Source organism: Alligator sinensis, unplaced genomic scaffold, assembly GCF_000455745.1.
Source record: "Alligator sinensis unplaced genomic scaffold, ASM45574v1 scaffold23_1, whole genome shotgun sequence".
Lineage (NCBI taxonomy): Eukaryota > Metazoa > Chordata > Crocodylia > Alligatoridae > Alligator > Alligator sinensis.
Window position 1 is genome coordinate 183,039 of NW_005841890.1, and position 12,930 is coordinate 195,968.

The following is a 12,930-nucleotide window of genomic DNA, read 5'->3' on the forward strand; positions in this document are numbered from 1 at the left end:
GCTTCTCTGTTTTCCATCCAACCCTGTATCAATCTTAGTGATTTAGGGCTGGACACCTGCTCTGATGCCTTCTAACTAGCATGCGTTGGAGCAGATGTGATTAATCGAGTCTGCTTGATCGATTAATTGAGTCTTCTGGAGTGTTCTAATTAGAACACATTGCTGTTCTAATTAGAACACTCCAGCAGGCTTGGCAACACATACATTCAGTGTCCCTGTATTTCAAAATGGTGGTGGGGGCTGTAGTTGAACAAGCTGTAGTTAAAGTGCCCCCAACACCATTTTGAAGTGTGGGACACTGAATACATGAGATGTTGTGGGAGTTTTAATTAGAGTGGTTCCCTGCTCCCACCCTGAGCATGTGTGAAGATGCCCTTAGATTTCAAAAGGAGCAAAACTCTATCTCTTATAGGTGTGTGCATGCACATGTTTGATCTCAGTTGAAATCCTCAATTGCTACTGGAATCTAAATAAGGAATTATTAATATGCCTGATCCAGGTTTTGCTAGTTTATGGAAGTAAGTGGGATTATTGTGCAAATATTTCCTCACTAAGGTGAGTATAGACTAGTGAGACTCCAAATGCTTAGAGGAGCAGAGAAGGATAAAATAGGCCAAGCAATGTCAAGCAAGCAGGCTAGGGGAAATAAAATTTAAGTAACTGCTAACAGGTAGGGAATAGGCAAGAGAATAGTAGGATGAGGCTAAAGGTGAGTACAATACAGCTTAGGTTCAGTTCTGAGCTGGCTGAAGCTAGTTTAACCACAAAATGTAAAATTAGGAGATCTGATTGCCCTATTAGTATTAAAGCAGCTTCATATGGTCAATGAGCTAAGAAAAGGGGCAGCTTACTCTCAAATGATAGTTCTCCCACTTTAAATGCTGGTCTGAGTGGAAGGCCTGGCCTGTAGGTATTACATGAACTTGTATCCTTTGGGACATAATATTATCTAAAAAAATATGGTCAAGATGTTGCCCTATGAGATTGGCCACTTGTTACTAGTTTTAAGATTTGCAAAATTAGTAAGTTTTGAGATAACTTTCTTTTTCAGGTATTGTATTTCTTTCTCACTATTCACACCATTTTATAGTTTGTCATTTTTTCACATACATAACCCATTTTGGCATTTGTAACAGTCTTTCAGGTTCTAACTACTTTATCATTTGTAACCACAGCTTTTCAGATTTAAGAACATTTGATTAGCTGTAATTGTAGTGCAAATTCTGCTATGAATCACTTCTTGTCATGTGCTTGTCATAAACTAGATATTTTTTTTTCCAGAATCATGCACAAATACTGGTTCTTTCTGTTGCTGCAGTGAGGCCCTCCTTTGTACAGGTCTCACCAAGGAGTTGGCACATGAGCAGGTGCTCCATAGTCTGCACTTCACAGCACTTTCATATGTTTGTGTCATTAGAGTAGCCCCATTGTTTTTGATCTTCCAAGTTTCAGTGGTTGACTGTATCATATGCTGCTGATAGATCTATAAACGGAGCACCTATTATCTCCCATTCCATATTTACTTGCTGTGTTTTCAGGTTAAGCATTTTAAAAGAGTTTTCTTACAACCATGCCTCTAGAATACTTGATCTTGTTTGAACAGAGCTCTGGAACTGCTTTGGGTCCCTCAACCCATGCGAAGGTTGACCTGAGTCTAACCTAGACCTGTGTTGTCTCAGAATGATAAGGGTGTATCTACACTGAACACTGCAGTGGCCAGTATAGATATGAGTTCTCCCAGACCCCCAGTAGCAACCTAGTTGTATCAGCTTGGTACTAATGTGACTAACCTGCTTCCAGAACCAAGCTGGCTCATTCAGAACAAACTCAGGTATAGTCTAAACCTTGAACATGAGCCTTCAATGTGATGCTGCAGCTAGTAAAGCGAGCAAAATGCTGGCTTGCATCCATAGATGCTTCTTGAGCAAATCCTGGACATCCTTCTCCCATTGTACTTGGCCTTGGTGAGGCCACAGCTGGAGTACTGCGTCCAGTTTTGGGCTCTACAATTCAAAAAGGATGTGGAGAAGCTTGAGAGAGTCCAGAGAAAAGACACGCACATGATCAGAGGTCAGGAAAACAGACCTTACGATGAGAGGCTGAGAGCCATGGGACTCTTCAGCTTGGAAAAGCGCAGGCTCAGGGGTGATCTGGTGGCCACCTATAAGTTTATCAGGGGTGTTCACCAGGATCTGGGGGAACACCTGTTCACCAGAGTGTCCCATGGGATGACAAGGTCAAACAGTCACAAACTCCTCCATGACCATTTCAGGCTGGACATAAGGAAAAACTTCTTTACTGTCTGGGCCCCCAAAGTCTGGAATAGATTGCCGCCAGAGGTGGTTCAAGCACCTACTTTGAACACCTTCAAGAGACATTTGGATGTTTATCTTGTTGGGATCCTATGACCCCAGCTGACTTACTGCCCCTGGGCAGGGGGCTGGACTCGATGATCTTCCGAGGTCCCTTCCAGCCTGAATGTCTACGAATGTATGAAATCTATAAACATCCTGCTATGTGGCTGTATTCTCAGTTTGAGAGTGAAAGGCTCTTTGCTCATGTCCTCCCGACTGGTTTATATACCTCCCTGCAATGTAGTCCTGACTATAGACTTGGGCGCACTAACAAGTTACCATGAGGTAAGTTAGGATATGAATTTACAGTGCATTAGCAATTCCAAAATAATTGGCTATATTTGAGCTCTTGCCCCATAGTAAGTTTATGGCAAGTTATCCCATTTAATTGAAGGGCAAATTCTCTTGCCTTTGCTACAGAGTACGAAGGTACGTATAGGCAGTTACCCCAGTGAAAGTGACATGATCTAAATTCATACCCTAGCTTGACTCACAGTAACTCATTCATATGCCTGTGCACTGCATTTTGCTTGCAAATCCCCTTCCTTTGCCTGTGGACCTCTTCAAGGCTCTGCTGGGTCAATGTTTCCTTATCCTGTTCCCAATCCTGTTCCTTCCAGCCTTCTTCCTGAAAATTCCTGTATAAGTAATGTGTGGGGACATTATAGCCAACTCCATCATATACACACTGAAAAATAATGACCTGAATATTGATTCAGGAATGAATATACTATTTGGGGAAATGAATGGGGTTAATAGAGATAAGCTACTAGAATTAGTCCTTGTGGGTGCCTGTAGACATGCTCGTTCACATTCTAATTAGCATGCATCAGAGCAGATGAGATTAATTGAGGCTGCTCTAGATGTATTAAGCCCCTGCACATTACAAAATCTCTGCAGGGGGCAACACTTTATCTAAGCTCATTGAATGAGGTTTAGATAAAGCAGCCCATGGCCATGTTGAAATGTACAGAGGCTTAATACATGTGATGGTGAGCCATTTTAATTAAAGTGGCTGTCCAGGATTTGCTCTAATTAAAACACTCCCCACTTCCAGCCCCAAGCATATATACAGGCAGCCTGTAATGATAATTCATCAACAGTTGGAAAAAATAAATCTTGGGGGCTAAAGTGCAAATGACTAATGCCTTACCTTTCAATCTCCCTAAAGGGCATTTAGTTGCAAAGAACTTTGCTGGGGTGAATTCAGCATTTAAAACCAAGCACAATTTCCTCCCCCTAAATTTCTACTAATGGCTGAATAACGGAATCAGTATGCCATGACTCATGAACACTATCGGAAATGAAAAGCTGCATAGAGCCAGGGGGAAGTTGGAGAGAATGAAAATTAAAAGGGTCTGGAATAGACAAAAGTGGGAAAAGGAGCTAATGGGAATCTGGGCCTGGGGGGATGCAAGAGGAGGGAGGCAGCAACAAGGGATAAGTGACTTTCCTGATACTATCAGGCCCTCCCAAACTCCTGAAATCATCATGATAATAGAAATCATAGAGAAATCCTGCTAGAAGGGACCTCCATAGGTCATCTAGTCCAAGCCCATGCCTAAGGCAGGGTCATTCCTATCCAAACCATCCTGTACAAATCCACAGTCTAACTTCTTAGTAAAACTACTGTCAACCCTGAAACAACAGAAGATGCAACTCTTTGACCCAGGTAAAGTAGGGGAACCAGAGCAGCCAGTGTCCTGCTTCTGTTAAAGGTTGTCAATATATGCTCAGGAGATCTCAGATAGAGGCTGTACTCCATGCTACAGAGGAAGGCCAAAACCCCTATAGTCTGTATCAATATGACCATGGGATAAAATTCTTTTCTGACCCCAACTATGGTGATTATTCTGGCCCCAAGTGGAGGGGCAAGACCCTTTAGCCAGAAACATCCAGCTTTAAGGCCCAGGAGGAGAACTGGCACAGCCCAGTCAAAATCTCCAGCCTTGGCTGCAGCCAACATTCAATGCCTTTGAGCAAAGCTAAAAGAAAGAAAAAAACCCCCACCCATGCATGCATGCATGTAGCATGATGCATGTAGCAAAAAAGGGGTAGTTGGGCGGAGGGGGTGAGATACACTTCTAGCCCCAAGTGGCAACTAGCAGAGTTCAGAAACATGGGAAATACTCATGATACAGAGGAGGTATCATTGAGTTGTTTATTACAGAAACAGCAGTTGCTGGAGAGCAAATGGGCAGGCTTTCTCTCCAGTCATCTGCAGTCCATTTTGCTGAAGGAGGATTGAAGACATGCAGTGTTTTAGCATCCTAGCTGAATGGGGCTCTCTTACAGTGGGGACTCCCTGACAGAAGCCAGTATAATCAAGCTAGATTTTTTTTAGACAGCATAAACACAAGATTGCAGCAATACAGCAGTGCCAGCAAGCCAACCCAGGCAGATTTAGTTCATGGTGCATCACTGAATCAAGAACGACTCCATGGGTAGAAGCCAGCACTACACAGCAGAGTCCTGCAGGGCTATATGGACTGGCTAGGGCCTTGCCCTGAAGGTTCATCGTCTTCTGGTTATGCTCCAGCATCTCTCATGTAACTCATGATAGGGATCAGGTATTATTGAGTGAACTTCTGTCCATCTGTTCCTCACTCTCTCTCTCACATCCAACACATGCATGCACACACACGCACACGCACACATGCCCTTGCCCCTTTCAATCACATTCTGTTCTACCTATGAAGCACCTAAGTGTGATTCTTTTCCACCTTGCTCATGTCCCTGATAATCAGTTAATGAAAAAGGCTGATGGATCCTGCTACTTGCTGTTTTCTTAACTCACTTTTAAGGTGATACTGTCTTATACTAAGACACATGGATTTTGGGGGACTTGTGTGCATAATTGCCAAGCCATGTGATATACAGGTTGAAACAGAATCACACTTATGCCCCTAAACTACTTTGACACCTAATAGTGGGAATAGAATCTGCTTCATTGTATTTCAAAAGCTTTCTTTCCTACAGTGGGTACCCAATCAACTTTTGCAAATTAAAACTAAAAAAGAAAAAAGTGGAAAAAAGGTGTCCAGTTAAGCCATACAACAGCAGTAGAAGTGTGAAAGTAGCTTGCCCTGAAAATTAGGCTGTTTGTTAACTTTCCACTAGCTTTGGCATGGAAATAGATTATTTCCAGTGTCCCGTCCTCTACATTCAGGCTGTTTTTCAATATCTGATGCTGGTTCTAACCTCGATAGTTTAATTGTCTTCAGCACTTGGCGAAGGGAGAGCTCAGGAATGACTGAAGTTTGAAGGTAAAGTTTAATTTGGTGGGGTTTGTTCATTGTAACTTTTGCACAGATTCTGCCGCACTGATTCTGTGCAATGGAGACCATTAGCTCTAATTTTGAGCTATATGCCTGGCTACTTCTGACTCCAGCCAGAGGCCCCATGTCTGAATTGTCCCTCTCTCTTTCTGCACCCAGAAGGCATCCACATCCTGTCCATCTCTTCCAAGCACCATGAAAGCAGGGAGTGGCAGCTTTATCTCTTGCATACCCCATACCCTATGAAAACCATCTAGGAATGACCCATGCAGTTTGGCCTGTTTCCGCTGCGTCTTTCTGAGTTTCTTACTCAGCACAGCTTCCCAGAGCAAGATGCTGTATAGGTCAGATTTTCTAAAAGCTCAGTGCTTCAGGTACAGAGGATTTTAGAGCATTTGGTTACAAGTGTCTGAAGGGGAACTGCTGAGTGTAGAGACATTTTAAAATCCACCTGCAACAGAGGTACATAAACATTTATCTTGTGGATTAGGATAAATTTGCTCCTCTGCCTTGCTATTAAGAGTCAGTGAATTTCCTGATCCAAGCTGAGAAATAAGCATCGACATGTGCTTTGGGTCAATTAGCAAGCACCAGTATTTGTTTAAGATGAGGTGAGTTCAGGGAGTCCTCACTCACTCCAGGTCTCTCTCCTACTCTCACCTGCCTCGCTTTGTTGTCTTTGGCGTGCAGGTCCCTGACTCCTAGGGATGAAGTACACCCAACAGCTCAAGCTCCCCAGGATGCCTTCAAAAATACAGCCTGGCCTTCTTCTTGGTCTACTTCATCTTATTTGCATTTCTTCCGTCTCTGCTCCTTTCACAAGCCTGCTCAAAGTCCCTATACTCCAGACCTAGCCTCACTCATTCCAGCAAACTCCTTTCCCTTCCACTGCTAGAGCTCCTCTGCCCATTTGCTGCTTTCTTTGCTTCTTATATCCCTGTAAGGTTGAAGTTTTTCTGCCCAAGTCATCCCTCTTAAAAAGCCCGTCCCTCCTTTCCCTTCCTTTTTGCAATGAGGGACAAAAAGGGTCCTGTTACAGCCTTCATAGGAAAAGGTACAGAATAGTTGGCTCTGGTTAATACATTAACTTTTTAAGCTCCCCAAAGGAAAAGAGAATCATGGGAAACAGTGATACAGCACTGAGATCACTTCTCTACCCATTAAGCCTCTCACCAAAAAGAGTCTAAAACTTAAAGTTTATCCTAAAGAAAAGCTTTTCCCCTCAAACAGGAGAAGTGCCAGAAGCTTCATTAAGTGCACTAGAGAGTCAATGATTGCTGCAGAAGAAGCTCAGAAGTTGCTTTGGCAAGGAGCTTAGGACAAAATCCATTAGGTAGAGGACAGACAGACAGGTTCATGTTCCTTTGAACAGGTCCCCAGTCAGCTCTGCTCCATATAGGCAAGGATTGTCATCACTACCTTACCTTTCAAGGCCCTGATCTCGCCAAGACGTATGTCCGTAATTAACTTTACACACTGTGACAAGCTGCCTTACCCATGCACATGAGACACGTTTGTCTTCAATGGGACTAAGCAGAGTGTAACCAAGTACTTGCTTAACAGGTACTGAGTGCAAGGACCAAGGGTGGGACTAGCTAGGGGTTCAAATAGCAGAGGAAAAAAAAGTGAAATTACAGAGATGAGGTCCCTTCTTGGACTTAGCCATAACCTATATCAGCACTAGGTGCTCTACTGGTATTTTACTTGTACCTAGCATGCGTGTGGGAGTGGTGTGACTATCTAAAGCAATAATGTTAATATTTTCATGAGAAGTGATTTTTAAGACTCTGGTAGACAAAGCCTTGGCTGGGATGTTCTAGTTGGGGATGGTCCTGCTTTGAGCTGAGGGCTGGGTTAGTTGTGATCTCCTGAAGTCCCTTCCAATCCTAATTTTCTATGATTCTGCAATTCATCTTCTGCCTGGGTTATACAGATTTGCAGAGGTTTTTTGTTTTTTTTTTCCCTTCCCTTTTGAGCTATGAAGTGAATAGAATGGCATTTGATCCAGGTGGGTGGGAAGTCCCCTTCCCTTTTGAGCTATGAAGTGAGTAGAATGGCATTTGATCCAGGTGGGTGGGAAGAGTGGGGGAGAAAGGGAAAAGAAAGAAAGAAAACAGGTCATTAAGTCTTCACTGGTCTAAAAACAGGAACATCTGCTAGAGCACCGGCTAATGTACTGAACCAGACAACCTCCCTAGTCCTCTTCTTGTGGTTGGTGCCAGGGTAGTTAGGGATAATTACTGCAGAGGGATTTAGTAATCAAAAGTTATTAACAAATAATTGTTTTCTTCCTTGACATCTATTGTAAGCATGAGGACTTTGCAAATGGGGTCGCCAAAGCTTCAGGATTTATTTTTAACCATTTACATCCCTGCTAAAACCCTTCAGAGTGTCCCAGAATTTAAATTTCCACCTCAGATGAGCACATCAAATGAGGACACTGGAGCATGTTGGGCTACCTGAGTTATAAAGAAGCCAAAAAATGGGAGGAAAAATTGGAATCTCTCTCTCTTTTTCTCTCTCTATATATATCTATAGATATATATCTATAGATATATCTATCTATCTATCTATTTATCCATTGATAGATAGATAGATAGATAGATAGATATTTACAAAATGTAGTTTCTGCTTTTCACAGAAAAAAAAATATTCTTTCTGCAAAGCTTTCCAACAAGCTCTATTTGTGATAGGCTCTATATTAGCTGTTACCATGCAGGAAAGAGATCTGGTTGTCATTGTAGACAGTTCACTAAAAACATCACCGTAGTGCTCAGCAGCCATAAAAAGGCAAACAAAATGTTACAGACTATTAAGAAGGGATCCCCCTTTATAAATCCATGATAAGTCCACACCCTGAATATTGTGCCCAGTTTTGGTCTCAAAAAAGGATATAGAAGAACTAGAGGAGGTCCAGAGAAGGGTAGCAAGGATAATTAGTGGTATGGAGGGGCTTTCATATGAGGAGAGATTGAAGAGGCTAGGCGTATTTAGTTAAAAAAAAAGAGATGCTCGAGAAAGACATGATAAGGACTTACAAAATACTAAACGGCGAGGAGAAAGTAAATAGGGATGTATATTTACTACCTCTCACAATACAAGAACTAGAGGTCAGACAATGAAACTACCAGGTAGTAAGTTGAAAACGAACACGGGAAAGTTCTTTTTAACACAGCGTGCAATTAAAGGGTGGAACTCATTGCCACCAGATGTTGTGGAAGTGGACAGCTTAACCAGATTCAAAAAGGGGCTGGACACATTCTTGGGGAAAGGGGAACCAGTAACCTGTGAGCAATGGGAGTTCAGGGCACAGCCATTGAATCAGAACTTCCCAGACCTTAAATTCTGGAGGCTGCAAGTGAGAGAGGAACAGTGGAAAAAAACCCAGGGCAGATCCAGTTCACTCTCTTTCAGCATCCAGTCTTTGCCACTGTGTGACACTGGAGATTGGGCAAGATGGACCTGTGGTCTGACCCAGTAAATGGCAGTTATTTCATCCATAAGAATACAAGGTCCAATGGTTTGAAAGCAGTGACTAATACAGGAGTTATTCCACACCCGTAACACTTGGCCAGTGGATTAAGGAAGCACTCCAGTTACGATACAGAAAGTTCAATGACTCTTTTCTCTCTTGCCATCAAGGTCTAGCCAGTTTTGTCTTTGATTCATATGTTCTAGGGCTAGAACCGACCTTTGTGATCACCCAGTCTGTCTTCCTGATTACCATGAGTTATATCATTTCCCCCCAAGAATTTCTATATGGAGGACAGAAATTCTCTTTCAGTTATATCCTGATGTTAGCAGGAGGAAAGTATACAAAGGCTGTGTCTACCTGGGACACTGAGCAGTAGTTCGTTGCTACTGCACAGTAGCATCACTGGGCATGAACCATGACACGAAGCTACTACGTGGCAGTAACAAGCTACTCTGCAGTAGTAACGAGCTACTGCACAGTAAGCATCACTAGGCAACTGTGCTGGGACGCTACTGCACAGTAATGCCAGTTACTGCACAGTCATTTAGTACTTGACTACACAAGTACTAAATGACTGTGCAGTAACAACTACACAGTCAGCGTCTCATGTAGACATGGCCAAAGAAAGCCAGAAGACTAAGTATATAATTAGGGATGAACAATGTGAAATATATGAAGTTAATGTCACTTCTGAGTCTAATGAGATGTACAGTGTTAACTCTTAAAAGGTGTGATCCAAAATCCTTTGGGTCTATAGAAAACTGTCTTCCAACAGAGTCCTTTACCATTGTCCTGCTTAATACTATTAACAGAGTCACCCTATCTTGTTATCTTCCAGAATGGATCTACTAGTCCAGAACCCTGATTTGGGATAGGTATGGCCAGCTTCTGATATTCATGGCAAGAGGCTAAAGCAGAAGTTAGGGACCAGATAAGCAACTGCTGTCATCAATAACCTTCTGTCAGTTGTTTCAAAACAGGCTTTCAGAAAGCATAACTACCTAGGTTTTCTGCAGTGGGACATGAATTACAGGCAAGACAGAAGTTTGAGAAATCTCAAAGTTTAGGTTGAATCATAGTAAAATGATTCTTTTCTTAAATAGAGGAATTTAATCAATACTTGCAGTAACCAACAAATATGTAAGCACCCTCTCCGTATTGTGCTAAATTGCAGGACTTTTCTTGAATCTGAGATCACAGCTTAGTGTTATGACTCTGTTCATTAGCACTGTAAATTATACCTTACAAAAATACAGAAATTGCATTGTAATTAACATGTTCAAGCACAAGAGGGTAGTATACTACATAAAAAATAAGACTATCAAAAGGAAACATTTATATCAAAATATTTCTCATCCCTATTTGTATAAGTCAGGCATAAGACAGGGCAGGATATCACCTTAGAGACAAACTTGTTCAGAAAAGCACAATGTAGGTCACAGCCTACATTGTCACATGCTGTGAATGAACTTGTAGAGAGAGTGGGGAAATTAAATGGAAAGGAATAAAGTAATAACTGAGAGTGCTTTGTGTAGTGCATATATGCATATTTTCATTCCATCCAGGAAGAGCACACACCAACTACTGAAACTTCCTTAGCCTGACGAAGGGTTTTTGAACCCGAAAGCTTGCTTAATAATTATTTTCTAACTATTTGGGTTGGTCTAATAAAAGATATCAGATTCACCCAAGGAACTTTGTCTGCCTATATGCATATAGTACATTAGCTATGCCATTATTTAAAGGTGTTTTAATGGATATGTTATTTTGGGGGGGGTTCTAAAGAACATTCTTCTTAGATTAAAGGCTTAGAAAATCTCAAGAGTTGCATCTAGTGATAGGTGTATGGCATCAGGTTTCCTTTTTAGATGTATGTTATACAACGATAATGGATAGGCTGAGTCTGGGCCACATAGCAATGTCCACTTCTTAAGATCCACATTTCATCAGCAGTCCTCAAATGATTTACAAAGGAGATCAGTACAGTTATGGTGATGCAGAGGCGTAACTAGGCAGTTCTGTGCCCTGAAGAGTGGCAATGCCAGGGCAGCAGCCTCAGCTGGGCTGCTGGCAGTGACATGGAGGCTAGGATAGCAGTGGTAGTAGCTGCTATTTTTGTACCCCACCTAACTCAGCACCTGGACCTAGTGCCCAAGTAGTCCACCCTTAGTTACACAACTGGGTTTATAAAGAGGAAAACTGAGGCACAAGGTGGTGAGGTGAACTGCGGAAGGCCACTCAGCTGAAGGCGCTATCTTGCGTCACCAGCTAGTGCTCCACATGATCTCCTGATCAGTAAGCCTTCAGCTGGACTTAGTCCATTTCCAGCTGAACTGGAATGCACCCACCTCCTCAATAGAGTCACTTGGAGGAGATTCTAATCATGTCCCGATAGGGTTTCAGACCACCCAGAGGTACAATAACAATGATCTATGATGTTAGACAGCCACAGGAAAAGTGCCACAAGCAGCACCAAGATCTTTACCTGGTCTTCATTGATCTGACTAAGGCCCTTGATTCAATCAGTCTTCCTCTGCAAGATCCTGATGAGATTTGGGTGCCCGCCAAAATTTGCTCCCATTATCAGACTTCATGATAACATGACAGAAACTGTGCTAAGCCATGGGTAAGAAACTGACCCCTTCATTATTAGAACTGGAGTCAAGCAAGGATGTGCGATTGCTCCAACACATTTTCCCATCTATATTGCAGCTATTCTGCATCTCATTGCTGATAAGCTTCCAGTTAGACTCAGAAACCATTATTGCATGGACAGGAACCTCTTTAATATCAACTGGTTACGTTAAAAATCCAGGATCGCCAACATCTCCCTTACTGATGATTCTGTTATGTGTGCCCCTTCAGTTGAAGAGCTCCAGGTCACATGTATGAAATTCTTGGCCTCGTTGCCAACTTCAGGAAAAACAAAACAAAACAACAAGATACTTTAATAACTAACCCCAAACCAACCAGCTGCTTCTCTACATATTAGAGTTAGGGGGCAATCCTTGGAGAATGTTGAGCATTTCCCTTGCCCAGATAGCCACCTCTCTCAACAAGTAAACATAGAGCATATATTCAACACCAGATAAAATTTGCCAGGGCTGCCTTTGAATGTTTCTGAGATCCTGTTTTGATGCTCATGACATAAGGACCCATGCCAAACTTGTTGTCTAACAGGCTGTTGTCACCCCTACTCATTGTACGGGTGTGAAATCTGGAGGACATATCAAACACACCAAAAAGGCTTGGGATATTATCTTCAGCAGTGTCTTTTGAAAATCTTCCATATCAACTGAAAGGACAGAAAATGAATGCCAGACTCCTGTCTAATGCAAACAACATGGACATTGAAGCCATGGACATTGAACCGTTGATGTTGCTTTAAGAGCACAGAATTGGGAGGCTGCCCTGCATCTTGGGACCGCTGGCTTGGACTTCTCCTTATTCCCACAAGGATTCTGGTAACTTCGCACCTCACAGCTACCCATGGCCTCTGATAGACCCTCTATTCACGCCCATTCCTTACAGGTATTAACAGTTCATTACACTGGGGAAGGACTCCTCAACCCCAGGGCCATATCTCATCTCATCTAGCTTCTGGTCTCACCTCCTAGGGCTTATGTGGTGGGCCAGTAGGGAGAGATCTTGCGCTGAGCCTCCCACCTCACTACGCCCGTCCACCTTCTGGACTCCACGTGTCTCTCCAGGGGCGCCTAAGCCCTGGCAGACCCCCTTTCGAGCCCCACCACAGAGTCCGTGAGTAACATGTGCTGCCACCACCCCAAGCAGGGACTGTCTGGGTGCTGTGTCCCCGGGGAAA